The sequence below is a fragment of the Cynocephalus volans genome, chromosome 10, assembly GCF_027409185.1.
Source record: "Cynocephalus volans isolate mCynVol1 chromosome 10, mCynVol1.pri, whole genome shotgun sequence".
Lineage (NCBI taxonomy): Eukaryota > Metazoa > Chordata > Mammalia > Dermoptera > Cynocephalidae > Cynocephalus > Cynocephalus volans.
The window spans coordinates 61,081,253-61,102,217 of record NC_084469.1 but is presented as its reverse complement, the minus strand read 5'-3'; the positions used below and the strand labels follow the sequence as shown (position 1 = coordinate 61,102,217).

Here is a 20,965-nt window from a genome sequence, read left to right as displayed (position 1 = left end):
GTGAGGTCTCTGGGACCTAGGAGGGAGGGGTGCTGGGCGGGGCAGTGAGTGCCAGTCTCGGAGGTCTCAGGGCCCACTTGGGACTCTCCTGGGCTCCAGTGAGTTTGGGTCCCCAGGCCCAGAAGGCGGTGGCCCCCTAATACACCAGCTCTTCCTGGAGGTCCGAGCCATACAGCTCGGCCAGCATCTTGAACCTGGTCCCCCAGTCGTTGAGGAAGTCGTAATCGATGTCGGAGTCAGACGAATCGGTGCCCAGGGAGCGGAGGGACTCGGCGACGGACTCAGAGCCTTTGTAGCCGTAGACGTGCAGCGTGTCGTAGGGCAAGCAGCCGCCGTCGTGGTCCGCCTCGACCTTCTTCACCTCGATCATCGCGGCCATCTCCCTGGGCCCGCCGTGTGCCCTGGGCACGTGCTGCGGCGGCTTCTGCACCCGCGCATACAGCGGCGGCCGTGCGTCCGGCGACAGCCGCGGGGGGCTTGGCTCCGCCACCGTGGCACACCGAGTTGAGCACCGACACGTCGTAGCTGGTGGTGTCCATCTCGCCGCCGCCCTCCTCGTCGTAGGTGACCAGCTGCTCGTGGATCTCTGGCACGCTCTTGCCGAGGGCGCGGACCTGCTTCCGGAGCCGCCACCGCAGGAAGATGAGCAGGGTGATCACTGCCGGACAGCAAGCAAGAGCGACAGCAGTTAGACACTGCCGGGCTGGGGGACCCCCGCTCCATTCCTTCCTCATCCCCGGAAATTCCAGGGCCAGGACTCCTCCATGACTTGTCCAACACGGACGCCTGGGGCTCCACCCGTCCCCGTGGGAGAGTCATCTGTCCCCACACTCTTGGTCCTGCCTGGCTGTCACAAACACTGGTGTGCATGAGCGGAGAGGAACAGAGTGGGGTTCGCTGGAGTTCTTTCTCCTCTCTCCCTCTCAGCTCTGTTTATCTGCATCCTCATTTCCTTCCTCCTTGTCCCACTGTGGCGAATTCTTCCACACCGTGTCCCAAAGGCCCGGAGGCCAGAGGTTGGGGCAGAAATGGGCGAAAGGATGGAATTGGAATTTGGAGTGCAAAGATTCTGAGTCACTACATTGTTGATGACTGTGTTGATGACAGTGGATATTGGTGGTGCCAGTGGACGTGGGACTCATTGCACGGGCAGCAGCCACCCTCTTGAGCACCAGCTGTATATGGGCTGGCACTGCATTGGGCAGGTGCTCATGTTACTTCACCCAACATAGACATTATTATCCCTATTCTACAGTTAAGCAAACTGAGCTCAGAGAGGCCAGGGGACTTGCCCAGAGTCCCATGTTCAGACAGTGGTGTAGACGTCGACCCTGCTGCAAGCTCTGAGGGGTGTGGCTGTGTGAGGGACTCAGCTCCCTGAGGGGGGCGTGGACTGTGTGGTACAGAGAGCTCCCCAAATTAGGCTCAGACCATCCCCTGGGCTCTGTCCTTGAGCCTTTCACAAACTGCTGCATACATAAGTATGTGGGATACCCAGGGAGACATCCTTCCTGAGCCTCAGTTTCCTTGTCTGTGAAGTGGAAATGATGACTTCTCTGCTCTGTTTATATTTCGGAAGGTGGTTATGAGGTTAAATGCAATTCTATGTGTGGTGGGGATGCCATCATCATTAATTATTATTAAAAGGGGAATCAGTCTGGACCTTCTGCTCCACAAGCTCCAGAAAGGGGTCATATCCAGAGGACCTTTCAGGGGAGACACTGAGGGTGCCCCACTGTATCTGACCTTGTCACTGTGGTGCAGGTGAAATGCACCACATGTATCTGACCTTGTCACCTCATGGCAGGTGAAATGCAGGACAATTGATACACCTCGGAGGAGCCCTCAACCATCAAATGATGGGGTTGGGTGGATAAACACCAGCTCCTCTTCCACAGGTGGAGAGACGCTGAGGTGTAGCTCTGGCTGCCTCCAGGTTCCCAGCGGGTGAATCTCCTTGTCCATGATGGTCACTTCCCTGATCCCTTGCCCTTCACTAGCTGCCTCCCCTCCCTGCTTGTCTACCCTTTTCCTTAGGAGGTTTCCGGGGAGCACCTCCCAAATAAACTACTTGCACCCAAAACTTTTCCCAGGACCTGCTTCCTGTGAAACCCAAACTAAGGCAAGGCCTAAAATGCTACTAAAATTTCTGAGGCCCAAATAAGGGGAAAAATAAAAAAGAAATATCAAGGCTGGAGGAATTCTATGAAAGGAAAGAATGCCCCCAGGACATAGTCTAAACTAGACAATGTTAAATTTTCCACTTTAGAACTGGATTTTTTTTTTTTTTTTCAAAATTAAGTGTTGTGTAAATACATGCCTGAACAGTGCCTAGCACACAGTAAGTGCTCAAAATATGTACGTTCCAGGAGCAACTGTTATGCATAAGTAAGTTATTTTAAAGTGGAGATAGCCTCTCCCCAATGAGTGCAGAGGGGTCTTAAGCCCCCTGCAACCCAGACGCCTGGTTCGGTGCAGCCGTCATCTTTGTGTGCCACACGTGGACCCTGAAGCCCGGGATAGTGCACAAGCCAGGGCTGCCTTGCAGGCTGGAGGAGGGGCTGGGCCTGAATTCCTGTCCTCTCCTCCTCCTGTGAAGCCCCTCCAGCCTCTCGATCCCACCCTGCCCAGCACTGACCTGTGATGGCGAGGATGCAGACGAAGATGGCCACCAGCGTCTGGATGCTGACGCCTGCCTGGGCAGCCACGTCCTCGCAGAAGGTGAACTCCCCGTGCTCATTGCACTTGCACACGGCCACGGCCAGCGTGCTGGTGCCTGTGAGGCTCGGCTTCCCGTTGTCCGAGATGAGCACGGGCAGGAAGTGGATCTTGACACGCCCCCTGTCAAATTGCCCGTACTTGACACTGATGTTGGCTGTATTATCTGGAAACGCCAAGGCAGTGGAGTCAGGCTCTGCCAGGAGCACCCACCGCCCTAGGCCACATGGCCGGGGAAGCGGCTCCCCAGAGAGCCCTCCCTGACTGCACCAGCCCGTGTATTGCCCGGGCTGTGTGTCTGCACTTTGCATCGCCTGCCTCATGTTTTAGCCGTTTAAGCGCAGGTCTACTCCTCCACAGATGGGATATTTTGGAAAGCTGCTTTGACCCAACTTCCAAGAATGGCTCAGCCAGAACGTAAAATCCCTGCTTTCTGTTTCTGTGGGCGACTGATATGCCTGACCTCATCCCCTTCCCTAAACGCACTCCAGTAACAGGCAGTTTTCTCTTTCAGCTCAATTAATTAATGACTGTTTCAAGCTTTGACAAGCAATCAGGAAAAATAAAGTTTTAAAGTCTTTTAGTATTATGCTAACTTCTAAGGATGTTTCTGCTATCCCTGAAAAGCCATTGTTATAAAGGAAGCTTACAACAATAAAAACAATGCACGCGTTCCTGCGAGCACAGAGAGAATAGTTCCATATGTAATGGAGGGTTTCCTGGGCAGTCCGGAATGGGGATATGCTCTGATCCAAATATTGGCTCCTCCTCCCAGCTCCAGTCAGCAGTTTCATGTACATAAGAATTCCCCAGGGAGCTTAAACACACTGATCTTCAGACCCCTTCCCCTCCTCCTAACGTGTGCACGTGTGTACACACACACACACACACACACACACACACACACCACACACACACACACACACACACACACACACACACAGATTTCTGATTCAGTGATTGTGGGCAGAGGCCAGATAATCTGTCCTTTGTAGGCTCCTGGGAGGTTGTAATACCAATGATCAGAAGAGGGCCCAGGATCTACTGAGCCACACTGGGTTGGCACACTCAAGAAGCCAGCTGAGAGCCAAGGAAGCTGCCTTTTAGATTTCAAACAAAAGCCAAATACATTTCATTATTCATCATTACATTTCAATATTAAGTCTATTATGATTGAAAATAAAGGATATGCCATTGACATTTTACGGGAGAAATTAGAGATTTTGACATACATGACATTCACTATGTCAGTGAATCTGAGACCAACAGACTTGCCTCCTGGTTGCATACAGGTGTCCTTGGGGTGGGATTGATGCTCTCTTCCCCATTGTCGATCCCTACTCTGAGGTGGGCATTGGGGATGGGGTGACAGGTGTTTTTGCCACATGATTTACTTCTAAAGACAGTTGAATGTTGAATGGTCCTTCGTTGACTGTCTACACATCACGGACCTTCCCTATCCCACAGGAGGCTCCTTAAGGACAGGCTGTGTCTGATTCCCTGGGTTTGTCCTCTCTTCTCAGGGACCCCACTCCTCAAATTTTCTCAGAGGTGGCAATAGGCTGTTTCAATACAGGGGTCCTCAGCAACCACAGTTTCACCAATCAAGGACAAGCGGAGATCCCAACCTGTGCTGGGTGAAGGATCACTCAATTTAGACCCAAGGGGCATTTTCTCTATTTTTCTGAGGAAGTTGCAGAGGCCATGGAAACCTGTCTACATCGGCTGGCATTAAATCAACTCAGCATCATCACTCTAGAAAGGAAATACTCATCAGAAGCTTGGATTGGTCACTACTGACATCACAGGACCCTCTGGGCTGTGATTGGTGGACCATACCCTGTTCAGGGGCCACCTAGTGGTAAGTCATCATTGTAGCTGAATTAAGACAAAGTTCACTGTATTCTTGGGATTTAGGGTTTCACATTTCCAGCTTGGAGTCTTTGGGAGTGACCTCAAAGCTCCCCATCACAGGACAGTTTGTAATTTTGCAGAGGCACAGAGATTCCAATGTGGGAAGGGATCCATAGCCTGCACCGCGTACCTGTTCTGTGATGCACACCCACTTGGCCATCTTATGGGGAATGGCAGGCCACGTGGACTTGGCAGTTTGGCCAGGGTGGCTCTGACCATCACACAGCCCAGGATTGTACAATGTATGTGGCCAGAGTTGTACAAAGTATCCCATAACTTGCAAATCCCAGTGGTAGCCTGGTCCTTGACCCTGGTTGCTTTAAGACTTAAATAACCTGACCCCTGACCCTGCTAAGAGCCAAGTGACTGGTTTGTTGCGCACCGTGATTATCCGTGAGGGTGAAGTTGCTGTCTTCAGTGCTCAGGGCAAATTTGAACTTCACGTTTTGTGGTGTTATGTTCTTGTCTGTTGCAGAGATCCGCAGGACCAGCTGGAGTGTGTAACACAGAGGATGGTCAGTGGTGGTGTTGGGGTGGCCTGGGGCTCAGTGATGGAGACTTTGGGTTTAGATGTGACCATGGCTGCCTCTCACCTGCAACACTAACATAAATGGCTTTCATAAGGACACTCTTTCTACCAACCCCTGTACCCCCCCAATCTACTCTCCATACAGTGTCTCTTGAGCCTCAGTTTACCCATCTGTAAAATAAGGATAATGTTACTTTCTCCAGGGCTGTTGTACAGGTTACATTAAGCTCAGTAGAACTCCAGCTGACTGGATGGGAGGTTCGGCCCCTAAGCCTGCCCCACCCTCCTACCTGAGCCAGACTCACCTGGCCCTGGGCTGCATTCTCACACACTTTTGGCTCATAGGGCTGGGCAAATTCTGGGGTGTTGTCATCCACATCCAGAACTTCAATGTGGACCTGCACGATGGATTCTTTGCCTGTGGGGGTCCCTGCACGGGAGAGGACTTGTCACCACTGGGGACTCAGCTGATGCTGGCCCTGAGTGTGTGGGGTGTGGATAGGTAGTCCTGGAGGGCTGCTCCATGAAAGCTGCTTTTTGGAAGGAGAGGGGGCTATGGACTTCTGAAAGAGAGGCCAGGAGTGGTGTTCTGGATGGAAGGAGTGTGAAAGAGGAAGGGGCAAAGCTTCATATGTAAGAAAGATTACTGATGTATTACTTGTGAGAATCAAAAATGTAAACAATGTAAGTGCATTTAAAAAGGTCTCAATTAAATTAACGAAATCAATAATTTACTTAAGTAATTAAATGGACTTAAGTAAATAAATGTAGGGGGTTTTTTGTTTTTTTTTTTAAAGATGACCGGTAAGGGGATCTTAACCCCTGACTTGGTGTTGTCAGCACCACACTCTCCCAAGTGAGCCACGGGCCGGCACCTAAATGTAGTTAAATTAAAGAAATAAAACAAAATAATTACAAAAAAACTAAAAAGGTAAACAACCTAAAAGATGCTGAGATTGGGTCAATAATTTAGGCCACTGAAAAAGAATGGAATATATGACCATTTACAATGCCCATGTAAATTACGTTTTAAAAATGTAATTAAAAAATTATTTTAGTACCATGGGAAAATTGTTCTGGAATAAGGTTAAGTAAAAACACAGGATATTTTATACAAATATTATGATCTCACTTATTTAAAAATATGTATAGAAAAAAGACAAGAGAAAATACACTAAAGTGCTAACAGCATTATGAGAGGATTGTTTTCTTCTCCTTTTCTGTATTTTCCATATTTAAAATCTTTCTAATTTTAAAATTATATGAATGGGGAAGGAAGGAGCAAAGATTGGTCTGGAAAACATGTAGGAGTCTGTCCTGAATTTGGGGCATAGCTGCCAGGTTGGGAGATGTGAGGGTCTAGGTGGGCCCAGCAGGGGGCAGGGCCCTCCGGGGTAGCACTGGTGGGGTCTTGGCCACAGTTGCCCCTCTCTGGGCCCTTGGGGGATCCTGGGTACAATGGGAATAGTCCTTCTCCTGGAGGATGGTTGGGATTTTTCAAATAGATAAAGGAAACCCTAACACTTGCCCACAAAAGTTCCACAATTTCTGGAGAAACTATCAATCTCAGAGTTGGAAGCTGCTTCAGATTTTGAATCCACCCCATCAACTGGGGCATAAACAACCCCCAAAGGAGTATTTCCCAAACATCCATGATAATAAGAACCACATGAAACTTGTTCCATGCACATTCCCAGGCGCCATCTCTGGCTCCCTGGACCAGAACCTTCAGGGAGGTGTCTGAGAAGCTCTGTTTCATAGGTGCCATAGGTAATTCTTATCACAGAGACATCTGTGCACCTGCTTTATAACAGTGCTTCTCAAACTATGATGTGCAAGAGATTCTGATGTTCAATATGGGGGTGAGGACCAAGATTCTACACTTCCAGCAAGGTCTTAGGAGATGCAGATGCTACTGGTTCAGGGACCACACTTGGGCATGGAAGCTCCATCACATCCCAGCCAAGGGGTGCTTCAGCAGGTGCTTGGAATGCCTTTAGAGACCCCAAATGACAGATTATGCCAGTTTTGAAAGAATGAGGGTAAAGGAAAAGAGCCCAGGTCCCCTGGCAGATGGGGTCACTCACCACTAGAATCCAGTTCTTCAGCCTCCACAGTCAGGTTATACCAGGGGTAGATTTCTCTGTCCAGTTCTTTCTCATTGTAAATGTTCCCTTGCTTGGTTATTCGGAAGAATTAGCCCTTGTCACTAGTTCTCCGGATGGAGTATCTGCCAGGGAAGAGAGTTTTATGGCTTTCATTGTTCTTTGCTGAGTCCAAACTCTCAGCATGACAGACAGGGCACTTCAGGACCTGTCCCCTGCATGCTTCCCCACCCTCCTCTTTCACGGCTCGTTGCACTCCAGCACTCACAACACTGAGCAGACCCACACAGCAACAGAGGGATCCAGGGGGTGGGATAATATCTGTGGTCTTAGCAATGGTGCTGTCACCAGGCTGAAGGTGCTACCTGAGACCATCAATAGCATTTTCAGAGTTGGGTAGGTGACACTCTACAACACCTGGAATTGGTTTTTGTGATCAGTGAAAAGAAAGTTGAGCAAGAGCTAGGAAGAAATGCAAAAGAGCCTGGAAGAGATAAGAAATAATTAAAAAGAAATTACATTTGTGAAGTAAAAATTTGGAACGTTCCTTCAGAAATCAGGAAAAAAGTTACAAAGAGATTAATATACATATATGAATCTATATATGAATCTATATACACACATACGTATACACACACACAAACACACACACACACACACACACACACACACACGCACACACGCACATATTTATATATAGCTACAGTTTGAGTTGTGTTCCCCAAAGTTTCATAACAGTGTTGAGAGTGGGAAACCTCAACATGGTAATTGAAAGGCGGGGTCTTTGGGAGGTGATTAGATTGTGACGAGACTATGCCTTCGTGAGTGGATTGATACATTCATGTAGAGATAAGTTGATGGTTTAGTGGGTGGTAATAAGTGTGGTTCTGATGGCTTTATAAGGAGAGTGAGGGAGTGGGTCAGCTCTCTTACTCCTGCCTTTCTAGCCATGTGATACTCTGCCTCGCTGTAGAGTGTCAACACCAACAAGAGCAAGGCCCTCACCACATGTATTCACTGGACTTTTGACTTCTGAGCCTCCAACACTCTAAGCAATAAATATCATTTCTTTATAAATTATCCAGGTTCAGGTATTCTGTTATAAGCAACAGACATGGACTAATATATATATATTACTGAGGAAAAATTCCAGAACAAATAGAATGGAAGAAATGACAAAAAATAAAACTTTTCTGATCTGAAGAAAGGCCTAAGTCTACAGATTAGAAGATGTCATCGATATCAGGCATAATTGTAAAAAGAGAACAATATTTGAGCATATCCTGATGACACTTTGAATTTCAAGGCTATGTGAAGGAATTGAAAAAGAGTCCAGACAGAAAAAATACATTCTTCGTAAAGAAAGACGAATCAGATTCACCCCGGATTTCCTTACAAAATTAAATGCTATCACACATTGATAGCAATTTTGAAAGATAGTGTCTGTGATCTCAGGACTATATGAGCACACCTAGGTGTATTAAAATAAGAAAGCAAAGCAAGTAAGGAATTTGTAAATATGCAAGAGCCAGAAAGTATATCACCTACAAAAATGGGTCCTAAGTTTTTTTTTTTTTTTTTTTTTAACTTACTCCATCTAACCAAGAAATGTCTCAACATAAAGTAAAATCCTGGTTTGGAAGGAATTAAAATGAAACTATTGATTTCTTTATCATAAATGGGAAAGCAATGGTGTGTGTGTGTGTGTGTGTGTGTGTGTGTGTGTGTGTGTCTGTGTGTGTGTGATATTTTTAACTAGAAAATATAGGTCTAGGAAAACATTTAAAATTTCAAAAGTAGAAGTAAATCTACAGGTAGAAATAAAAATAGATGTATTCCATCCAATTATCTAGGAGAAAAAAGAGAAAGAAAAAATAGGCTGTATAGCAAAGGTGAGGGTAAAGAAAAAAGCCATTAAGTTTAAGAAATGGGAAATATAAAACAAGATAAAAGAAGTAAGATTAAACTTATCATTTATAATGAAAATGCAAATACATTAAACACAAAGCATCTCAGTGTAGATTAAAAAGCAATGCCAACTACATTCTATTTTCAAGAGACAACTTAATGCCAGATGACCTAGAAAAATTAATAGTAAGGGCTAGAACATTTATGTCAGGCAAATATAAATAACATGAAACCAGGACTGACAAACTTAACATCAGGCAACATGGAATCGAAGGCAAAATGTTTAAGCAGAACAAACTGGGTAATTTCCTAGGGATAAAAGTTGCAAACCTACTGAAGGTAAAGTAGTTACAAACCTTTGCATATGCAAAGCAAAAGTTTAGATATCCTAGGAAGAAATGAACAAAAATACAATCGTATTACTGCACAGGATGAGCTAATACAAAAACCAAATAACACCCTATCACTCGTAAATGAAAAGAAATAAACCAAGTCAATCTCTTAAATAAACCACTGGGTCAAAGGGAAAACAAAAACTGTAATCACAGAGTATTTAGAATGCAATGGTAATGAAAGCAGTAGTCCTAAAATATGAGATACGGCCAAAATGGAGGGACATATTTTGACCTTAATAAGAAGACCTAGTACCATAGAAATGTTAACTCTTCCAAAATTGATATATAAACACGATTCTTATTAGAATTCTAGTTTTTTTAAAAAACAGATAAAAGATTTTTAAAGTTCATACGAAAGAATAAAAGAGAATGGATAAAAATTATATAAAATAAAAAAAATAGCAAGGGAGGGCTTGCCTTATATGTACTGAAATTTAGCATAAAGCTTCTGGAATAAAACAGATTGGCTCTGCCACAGAACGATAGAATAAAGAATTCAGAAATAGATTGGTTGTTCTCTTGATGGTCATATCTCGCTAGATGGGACCTGTGGGAACCATGGTCTAAAGGAAGGCTTCAAGGTAGAGCAGAGGACAGACAGCTCTGGATGGCCAGGACCATGCAAAGTGGGGTGCGCAGGCAGGACAAGGTCCCAGCAGCCCAAGTGGGTTAGTGGAAGATCTTGGGCTACTCCTTCTGCCTCTGCTACTTCCCATGCAATGCCGGGAGAAGCCAGTTTTCCTCTCTGAGTCCTGGACTCAGACGAGCAGACATAAGAACATCAGTGCCAGAATTGTCATTGTCATTGTCATCAACACAACCACCAAGTGCTTACCCAATTCTGCACCAAATCTCATTGGGGTCTATGGCTATCACCACGACAATCAGAGGTTTCTTCTGGTTCTCCCACAGCTGGAAGTGGTAGAAGAGCTGCTGGAAGTTGGGGGGGCTCATCCATATCTGTGATGTTGATGATGATGTGGGCTATGTTTCTGCTGGAGGTGCCTCTCAGGTATCCGAGGTTGATGGTGTGGTCCATGGCCTCGATGGTGAAGCTGTATTGCTGGATACGTTCATAGTCCAGGGGCTGCGTTAGGGGAACGTTATGATGAGCACCTGCTCTGAGCTAAGGAGGTGGCATGTCGTCTTCACAGCAACCCTGCACGGTAGTACTAGGGGGTTGCCCATTTTGTGATGAGGAGCCTGTGGCCCGGACTAGTGATATGTCCAAGGTTATCAAGAGAGAGGCTGGGCCTGGCGTCTGTTTTCAGCTACCCCCATTCCATCTCAGCAGCCTCATGACCGCACCCCAACCCTGGCTCTGTGCCTGACCCCGTTGCGATTAATGAGGACATACAATGGATCAGCCATGGTCCTGCTCCCAGACTAGTGGCTCTATCCGCTGGTCCTTAAGGACTTGCCTTTTCTTTATGCCTTTTCCAAGGATGCTTCTCCTCCCCTTCATGCCTGATGAACTGCTGCTCATCCCTCAAGAAGCCAATCAGAAGCAATCAGATGCCCTCTCAGAAGCCCCTCCTGAGGAGGTGGTTGCTCCCTGCATGGTGTTGATACATAGCACTCAACACACCCGGCTATCCTTTATGTTTATATGTCTGTCTCTCCCACTCCCTGAGAGCTTCATTGACTCTGGAGGTTGTGTTCTCCCCTGGGTATCTTTAGTCCCCAGCATGGGGCAGGGCCAGAGAGGGACTCAGGCCCAGGACTCTGAGTCCTCTACATGGCAATCCCGGAGCCATTCTTATGCCCCGACAGGACTTTCCCTCCTCTCCCAGATACAGTGGATCTGACTTCTCTGTCAGACCAGCCACTGTCCTTGGCCACCCATGTCCTGTTCCCAGGCACTCATTGTTTTCTTACTTGCTGATGGCTTTTTACTGGCCAGGACACAGTGCAGGCCGGGAAGTGCCAGGGAGTTAATGCCCCCAGGAGCAGCCCTCAGTCAACACTGCAGGGGTTTGGTGTATAAATACCCCAGCTCCCTTGCCCTCAGCTCTGCAACTCTGAGTTGTGTTCAATACTGTGCCCTGGAGGTACCCACTTGCCTACACTCCCATTAATGAGCCCAATATTAGCTTCCTTCTTTTCACATGTTGACATTCCTGGGGCTTCCTGGGATCACCTCCCACATAAATGATTTATAACCAAATCCTTGTGTCAGGGTTTGCTTCAGGGGTAACCTAGCCCAAGACACTGGGTTGCAGTCTCCATGAGCTCATGGCCATCTCTGAGCTGACCCAGAATGTTCTCCTTTGCTGGCTTCCGGATCAGGAGCAGCCCCTGGGCAGAGGATGCCAGGAACCCCAAACCCCGCATCTGATGTCATTGCCACAGGCAAGCCTACAAACCTTCATGGGCTTGATGATGCCCTCATTGTGGGTGGGGTCTGTCTCGATGGTGAAAGTGTCCCTGTACTCGCCTTGCGCGATGTTCTACTTGGTCATCCAGTTCTGGGGCTCATCTAGGTCCTCCACAAAAGAGAGCCCAAGGGGCTTCCCACGCGGATGGCTTCAGGCACCACAAATGTGTACATGGCTGATGCAAATAGTGTGCCCCAAAGGGCAGTGGGTTAATCAGATAGACAAGGTGATTATACCTTTATATTATCCTACCTTATATTGATACAGGAAATGGACATTGATGAAATAATGATAACAACGATAATAATAAAACCCCTGGGATTCTGGCAAAGAGGTCTGCCCTATCTGTCCATCCCTCCATCCCTCTATTCATCCAAGTAGTTATTGAGCACCTACTGTATGCCAGTCACTTTGCTAGGGGACCTATCAGTTGATAAGAGAGACAAGTTCTGCCTTCAGGGAGTGTTTGCTGCGCACAATGAGGCCACTCCAGGAGAACTGGCCTGTCTTTGTGTGGCCGAGACTCTGAGTTGTGACATCCAGCACCAGAGGATGCAAGTGGACAGAGCCACGTGACTTTCTGGCCCGGCCTCAGCCAGGGCATGGGAAAAGCTGTTGGCACACATATTTTGGGGGACAACCAGTCTGTGGTTGGCGTCAGAGCCCAGCCCTGGCTCTGGATACAGAGCTTTGCTGTCCCTCTGCTCTTTGGCTTGTGGGAATTTTCTAGCTGGGGCTTGAGTCTCAGGGCCTGGATTTTCCTGAGCCCATAGGATCTGGGTGAAACTGCTCCTATCTGTAGTGGGGCTCTGGGCACAGGGGTAGCATCCAGCAGGGGGCATGGTTCCCTCTCATCTGTGAGAATGTGGTTCAGGATGAAAGAAAGGCCCCTCCCTGTACCAAAAGGACTCCTCTAGGCCTTAGGTCAACCCGGGGATGGGTAGAGAGGGAGACGGACTCAGGGCTCCTCCTCCAGAGCCCCCAAGTTATTGAGTCCGGAGTGCTCCAACCCCCGACCTCCCCAGCACCCTAAAGGAGGGGCTCACTCTTGACGAGGATGGGGAAGTTGTCATTGACTTCTTGCAGAGTGACCAGCACAGTGGCCGTGCCCGAGTCCCCCCAGAGGCCCCGGGTGTCTAGTGCCTCCACCATGATCTCATATCTGGCTTGCAACTCTCGGTCCAAGTTATTGGTTGTCATGAGAATGAGTCCTGTAAAAGTGTCCCAGCTGGAGCCATGTTACCTAGGAGCTTTTAGAAAATACTGATGCCTGGGCCCTAGCCAGAGAGAACCTGACTTAAAAGCTCCGCAGTTGATTCCACTATGCAGCCATAGCTGAGAACCACGAGTACACATCCACTATTTCCACAGCCTGCACTGTGAGGCCAAAGCTGGTATACAGCAATTTGGTCCAATATTGGTCCTAGCCACCTGGAGCACTGTGTTGAGAAAGGTCGTGAGGACACATCCAGGCTCAGAGTGAGAGTGCTGTGATGGATTAATGATGTCTGTCTTCGTGCACCGCAGGATAGCAATGGTATCTGTGCGATGCACTTGACATCCCTCTGGAAGACAGTGAGCCCAAGGACTGACCATCTAGTTTCCAGACTCAGTCCTTACAGTTTTTTAAGTCACAAAAACTATGTGGCTATGCTCACTCTATACGTTATCAAATTCAAACTTCACAGCTACACTACAAAACCAATATAGGCATTCGTATTTTCTAGATAAGGGAACTAAGACTCCCAGAGTTTAGTTGAGTTATCCAAGGTCTCTAGAGGGGGTTGGTAGCAGAGCCGGAGTTTGGAAACCAGATCTGTCTGAACCTGTACCCAGAGCTGCTAACCAGCATTCTCTGTTGCCTCTCGGTCACTGCTTGGGTAACAAGATCCTGCTTTTGTTCCCTGGACTTAAGTCCATGTCTTGGGCACCTGTCTGCTTCCTTCGTCCCTGACCAGCCACCTTGTCTTTGCTTGTGATACTGACCACCTCCATGGGACAGGGTGGTTCAATGATTGGTGACAACTGTCAGACTGGGTTCCTCACAGCATCCGCACCTGGAATATTCACAGCCCTCATCCCCCATCCCCCAAGTCGGTGCCTGCCCAGGACTGTTAGTCACACAGACCGGAATTATCGATGGAAAAATAATTTTCTCCCTTCAGGACTTGGTACAAGACAGAGGTGTGATCTGCCACAGTGTGGTCATCTGCGTCCACTGCTGTCACACGGAAGACCGAGGTCCCTGCAGAGAGAGAATCCTGAGGTTGCTGCCCTGAGACTGCTGGCCCCTCACCTCATCCCTGGATGAGGGCAGATGGGACTCAGGCTATTCCCTGTCTCAACCTTCCCAGGTCTTCAGGGAGAAAAGGCTGCTTTGTTTCCTGAGGAGCTGGCATGAGGACAAAGTGCTGGCGGTGATGGGGGCCCAGCCAGGCCACCCATGAAGGGAGGCAAAGAACAGGTGGATTGTGCATTTATGAGGGAAATTAGGGAGAGGGCAGAGGGTTGGGTTCAGGTGGAGAAACCAAGGAGAGTAAGGGCTTTTCTCCATCTCCTGGAAGGGTGAGGACAAGGAAATGGGAAGGTTCCCCCAAAGGAGTGGTGTCACATCTCTCATCACCCCCTTAAACTCCAGGGTCCACATTTAACAGGAAGTTCTAGTCTCATGGCCCTGGCTAGGGACCCTAGACTGAGCGGGTGGAGAGGGAAGCACTTTTCTGGTACCGTCTGGAGAATAGGGGAGGACTGAGGAAGGAATAATAACCTCCTGAACCTGGAGTCCAGGCTGGTGACACGTCTTATGGCCAGGGTTCTGCCCTCCACCCCACTACTACACGGCCTCTCGAGATGACTCTTCTTGCATTAGTAGCAGGGCTTGGTATTCTTCATGTACAAAGGCTACACTCTTGGTGTGCCAATCCTGCGGGTCAGAGGCAGTGGGTGGGATTTGCTCTAAAGAGTAGTGGGATATGTGTGTCTCTGATGGCCAGGGGTCAGTCCATTACTAGGTCTGAGCTCAGTTCATGATCAGGATCAGGGCTCAGTCCATGACTAGGTTCAGAGCTCTGTCTGGGGCCAGCTCAGAGCTTAGTCTTTAGGGACCAGAGTTTCAAGTCATATAAAGTGGCAACACAGTCGTTACAACCACTGCCCTGAACTCACTGAACCCTGACCCCAGGCAGTGAAGTGGTTGATGTGAGAAGTGCCTCCAGGATGGGGATGAGGGAGAGAAGATGGAGGGGGACAGACTGGGCACTTGCCCACAGCTGACATCTCGGGCACAGATGCATTGAACAACCGGTGCATGAACACAGGCCAGTTGTCATTCACGTCGTGAACGTTGATGGTGAAACTGGAAGGAGAATCCAGGTCTCTGTTGGTGTCGTTGTCCACGATGAGGGCAATGAGGTGGTACTCGGAGGCCTTCACCCGGTCCAGCCTCTCAAAGGCATACACGTCTCCTGTGTCCTCGTTGACCCGGACGACCTTGCCGACAGACTCTCCTCTGATCAGGTACCTGGCATTCTTTCTGTTCACGCTCGACTTGATCTAGGAAATAAGAGGCAACATGAGCTGGGAATGGGCAGTGGTGGCTGTGTGCGCGTGCATTCATGTAGGTATGTGTGTATGCACGTGTGCATGTGCGTGTATGTTCATGTGTGTGTATGTGCACGTGTGTGTGTGCATTGGCGTGTGGTGCTATGCAGGGGTCCTAGATGTGACACTGAGGCTTTTAACAAGGGCCTCGACTGGTCACCAGAGAGTTGTTCCTGCCCAGGTCACTGCAAACACCACATTGGTGTGAGTTGCGTAGCAGCACCCAATGTGCCTAGAACGATACCTGGGACATAGTAGGTGCTTAGAAAACATTTTTTGAGTGGAAGAATATACTTGGTGCCATTGGAAGGCAAGAGAGATTTTTGCCCCTTTGCAGTCACTTAATTTCTCTGAGTGGTTGTTAACTCATTTGAAAAATGAAAACAATATCGCTTCTGATGTTGATGTTGAGTTGCTCTATGAGCACAACAGCCCTTTTGAAAATGAGTTCCAGGAAACACTGGCCTCCTTTGCTGTTCCACACAGTCAGTGGTGTGCTCAAGCTGGCTTGTGTCAGTGTGGCTTTCAAGAGCCAACTTAAGTTTTCAGGAATATTTGTGAGTTGGTTGTTAAACATAGCCATTATTAAACATGGAATTCTATAAACTTACAATTAAATAAATCAAATTAAAAACAAAGGTAACAGATATTCAGAGTTCATCACTTCTAAACTATTTTACTGTGTTCAAGAGGTTAATTATGTCTGTTATTCTGTATGATGGAAATACTAAATAATGATGTGTTATCCACATCTTTTCCCAACTCTGCCCACAGTGACGTCACACTGGTTGATTGAAATCAGACATGGTGAGAGTATTTACACCACGGAATTGGCAATTGCTGCAGATCAGGATCTTTTCCCCTGGAGAGCCAGTTGTCAAACATTTATCAGCACACCGTTGGTCCCAGTCAATTTAGTTTTGGAATGGTCACAGTCTCCTGGAGACTGTGATTGTATAGTCCTGTAGAAAAGAATTCCAATGAGCTTTCTTTAACTCAGGATTTCCCATACTTACTAGGCCACTGAACTATATAATTTTTGTAACACATAGTATTGGTGTCCTAAGATATGTGTGTTTCTGATGGCCAGGGCTCAGTTCATGATCAGGATCAGGGCTCAGTCCATGACTAGGGTTAGGGCTCTGTTTATGATCAGGATCCGGGCTCAGTTCTTATCGAGGGTCAGGGTCAGTCCATGATCAGTATGAGGGCTCAGGGTCATTGGCGCCCTTGGTTGGAGCAGCATCAGCAGGGTGGCAGGGTGAGAAGCCAAATGGCAGAGTGTAGGGAAGAGTCTGGAAGGTGAAGGAGTGGAGGCAGATAGTGAAGACCCTACCTCTTGGGTGGACAGGGAGGGGGAGAGGTTGGCAGCTGGTGCGGGCAAATCCTCTGGGGGCAGTGCTGTGGTACGTACGGGGCAGGTAGTTTCCGAGGTGATTTCAAGGCCCAGAGGCTGGGAGGTACAATGAGTAGCTGGACCGCAAGCAAGGAAGCCACCAGCTCTGTAACTGTGGCCTGTGGGGATAATGGGGACTCAAGGAGAGGGGACCGTCTGGGGCCTTGCATGAGTTGCTCAGGGTTAGGATAGCACGGCAGTTTTCAAATTTGCTTCTGGATCGGTGCGTTAGGACCCACGAAGGCAGGAACTGTGGTGGGAGGGCACATCAGCTTGGACCTATTTTACTGGAGTTCTGCAGATGATTTCATGTAAATGGAAGTTTCTGTTTTCCTGTAGGCCGATGTTTCCTAAATAGACTTTATTTTTTAGAACAGTTTTAGATTTACAGAAAAATTGGTAAGTACAGAGAGTTCCTATATGACTATTCATCTTTACCCTTAGTATTAACATCTTACATTAGTGTGGTACATTTGTTATAACGAATGGACCAATAATGATAGATTATTATGAACTAGTATCCATCATTTATGCATATTTCCTTAGTTTTACTTCATGTCTTTTTTCTGTTTCAGGATCCCATCCAGTTCACCACATGACATCTAGTCATCGTATTTCTTTAAGCTCTTTTGGGCTGTGACATTACCTCAGACTTTCCTTGTTTTTGATGACCTTGACAGTTTTGAGGAGCACTGGACAGGTATTTTGTAGGGTGTCCCTCTAATGGAATTTGTCGAATGTCTTTCTCATGAGTAGACAAGGGTTATGGGTTTCTGGGAGCCTCTCCCGCTTTCTAATACCACCGTATTTGGACATTAACATCTCAATGCCAAAAGCCAAGCTGACCCATATTTATGGATTCAGAAGGCTGCTCAGGAATGTCTCCTGTTGTCCATCCAGGTCTGTAAAGAAAGGCTCCAGGCTCTGACCTTGATAAACAGGGACTTCCTTCCCTTGGATTACATCCTTGGGAGCCGGGAGGTGATCCTTAGAGCACTGTCCTAGCCTTTCCCAGGTACTCTTGTTTCTTCTCCAGGTGGATCCTCTGTCCCTGGCCCTGTGCAGGGTGCCGAGTGAACGCTGTTGACAGATGGTGGCAGACCCAGCACTCTTTCTGCTGCGGGCAGGCCCTGGGCGAGCCCTCCACAGCGGCATGTGATGCAGGTGGCCCCGGTTTCTGCTGACACTCCCTGTCTTACCCCACAGATTTTCCTTGGAACTAGCCATTCTCTTCAGAGGCTGATTCATGGCACAGTTATCCCACTGGGAAGGTCATAGGTGGGTTGACTATATTTTCCTCTATGACACAGAGCTCACATTCATGCTGAGAGTCAGGAACCTAGCCCTTAAAGGTTCTGTCCTGGTCTCACTTTGTGATCCTGGGCAAATTCTTCCCCTCTGAGTGGCCATGCTGGAGTATTAAAATTTGCCATCCATTCTGGATAGCAAGAAAAGCCTATGGGCATAGTCAGCTGGCTGGGGGTGGGGCTGTGAGTGGAAATTCCCAGTTGGCCCCACCTGCTTCCTTTAGCTGGCAGGGCTTTTCTGGTGCTTCAGCCAGACGGGGATTTCTCTAGGACCAGAGGGCACCACTCACCACCACCACTGGAAGAGTACTTTGCCTGACATATTCTGCCCTTCTAGACTAGGGTGGGCAAACTGTTTCTGTAAAGGGCCAGATAGTAAATACTTTCAGCTTTGTGGGCCATATGGTCCTCGTCACAACTTCTCAACTCTGCCGTCATTGCATGAATTCTTAAATGAGTTGGTGTGACTGGTGACTGTGTTCTAAGAAAACTTTATTTACCAGACTGGGCTGTGGGCCAGATTTGGCCCACAGGTGGTTGTTTGCTGACCCCTATCTCCATGAGGTTGGGAACCATGCCTGTTTTTGCCTACAGTTGACTTCCCAGTACCCAGTCAAGTGCTTGAAACCGACCTTACTTTCTCTAGTACACTGACCCATTCTTTCTTATGACCAATGTTCAGATTCCAAGAAGCTGATGTGGTGAGATTTTAATGCACTCAGAAACCTTCTTCCTCACCAAAAACTCTCAAAATACCTCCTCCATCTAACTGTCACTGCATGTGAAATTCCATCATGTGGACCATTCCTTTGAATTAGACTGGAGAGTTTTGACATCAATGACAATTTGACATGGTGAGACAATTCAGCAGTCACTCAGATTAGCTCCGAGCTCTAGGAAGGTGGGCTTGGATGGATACGTTTTAAAGGAGGACAAAATGAGGGTCAGAGCCCTAGGCACTGGCTTAGAGGTGGGCCAGGCACTTCACTCTGAGTGTCCTGGAATTTGAGGAGTGGTGTGGGGGTCATGGAAACAAGGATGAGATGCTCTGAGAGAAATGGGTTTTTGAGGAGGTTCAGAAGCCTAGACCAGGGTTGGCAAACTATGGCCTGGATGGTTCACTTTGTTATCAGCACAATTTTGTAGATGGCTGCTCAGGCCTTTCCGGATCTCTCAGAGGAGAAAATTTAGTGACAGCTTTGGCTGGCTCTGCCCTACGCCCTGAGCCCGCAGGCGAGGCTAGCCTTCTCAGGCTGAGCATGGGGTGGTCCTTCTGCCAGTGCTGTCTTGTCTACGGACTGAAGGCTGGGAGAAAATGAACCATGGTGCTCACCATCAACTATACCACCACCTCCATCATCTCCATGATCACCATCATTATCACCTTCTCCTTCATGACTGCCATCGTCACAATCACCACTACTATCACCATCATCACTACCACCACCACCACCACCACCACCACCTACACCTTCACCACCACCATCATCTACCCCTTCACCATCAACATCATAACTTCCATCACTACCACCACCACCATCAGCACCCTCACCTTCCCCTTCACTATCACCAGCACCACTACCACAACTATCACCTCTACCATTTTTACCCCGACTGCCATCACCCTCACAATCATCACCTCTACCCCCACATCCATCAAAATATCTACCACCATCTTTACCATTATTATCATCCCCACCACCACTGTCACTATGGGCCAGCTGCTGATGGCTTCTCCTGGCCTGGGGCCTGAGCATTACCTTGCCCACATAGTGGGGCAGTGAGGTGTTTCTCTCTTCATCGATGTGCATCTTGTTCCAAATCTAGTCTCTCTTCTGTTGCCAGAGGGTGGGCAGCATGCTGGGAGTGTTCAGTTGGGCAGGGTTAGTGCCTGCTGTTGCTGCTGCAGCTGCCACCAGCGAGCCCAGGCAGGCGCCCAATACAGCGACCAGGATCATGAGCCTCTGCACCTTTCCAGGAGAGACAGATCTGGGGAAAGAGGAGAGATACCATCAGGGCATGGTGGCTACTGCCCAGGGTTGTGGGCATCTCCCATGGAGAACTGAACAACCTTTGTCCATTCACTCCTTCACCCTTCACTCTCAGATGACACCAGCAGAACCAGACCCTGTCCATGCCCCCAAAGAGCTCAAACTCTGGGAGGCAGAAGACAGACACAGAAATAATTCCTACTTGCAGGCCATGCGTGCTAGAATGGAAGGAAGTGCTGGGGATGTGAGAACCCAGAAGAGGGGCTGCAGGAAGGGTCTCCCAGAGGAGGGGGTGATGCTGATGCTGATGGTAGCTCCAAAAGCTCTATGCATGAGCTCCAGAGCTCATGCCTGGAGAGAGACAAGGACCCACAGGGTGCAGGATGAAATGGGCTCCTCCCCTGGCTGTCCCCTGAGGGAGAGGTTGGACTCTGTACATCCCAGGAGGTTTCTAAACTCGAATAACATTTCCCCAGGCCCCAGGCCTGGCGCCAGGCTGGCCTCACTAGGACCTAGGGTGTCTGATCTGGGCGAGCTGACCTCTAGGCCCGCTGACATTAGCAATCAAGGCCCCTGCCCTCTGGTTCCTGCCTCTGGCCCAGAAGGAAGTGGACTCCTAGGGTGGGGGTGGAAATGTGGGGTCTTTTGTTCAAAAGTTGGTGGGCCCAGAATGCAGGTGCCACGTGCCCGGCAGAGGGCCCTGCCTCCTCCAGGCCTCAGTTCC

General features: G+C 48.4%; 1 pseudogene; it reads right to left on the bottom strand.

Annotated features, from left to right (window-relative positions):
• Positions 1 to 136: 136 nt before the first annotated feature.
• On the bottom strand, positions 137 to 20,232 carry LOC134389057 (cadherin-5-like; annotated as a pseudogene).
• Between the last annotated feature and the right edge of the window lie 733 nt (positions 20,233 to 20,965).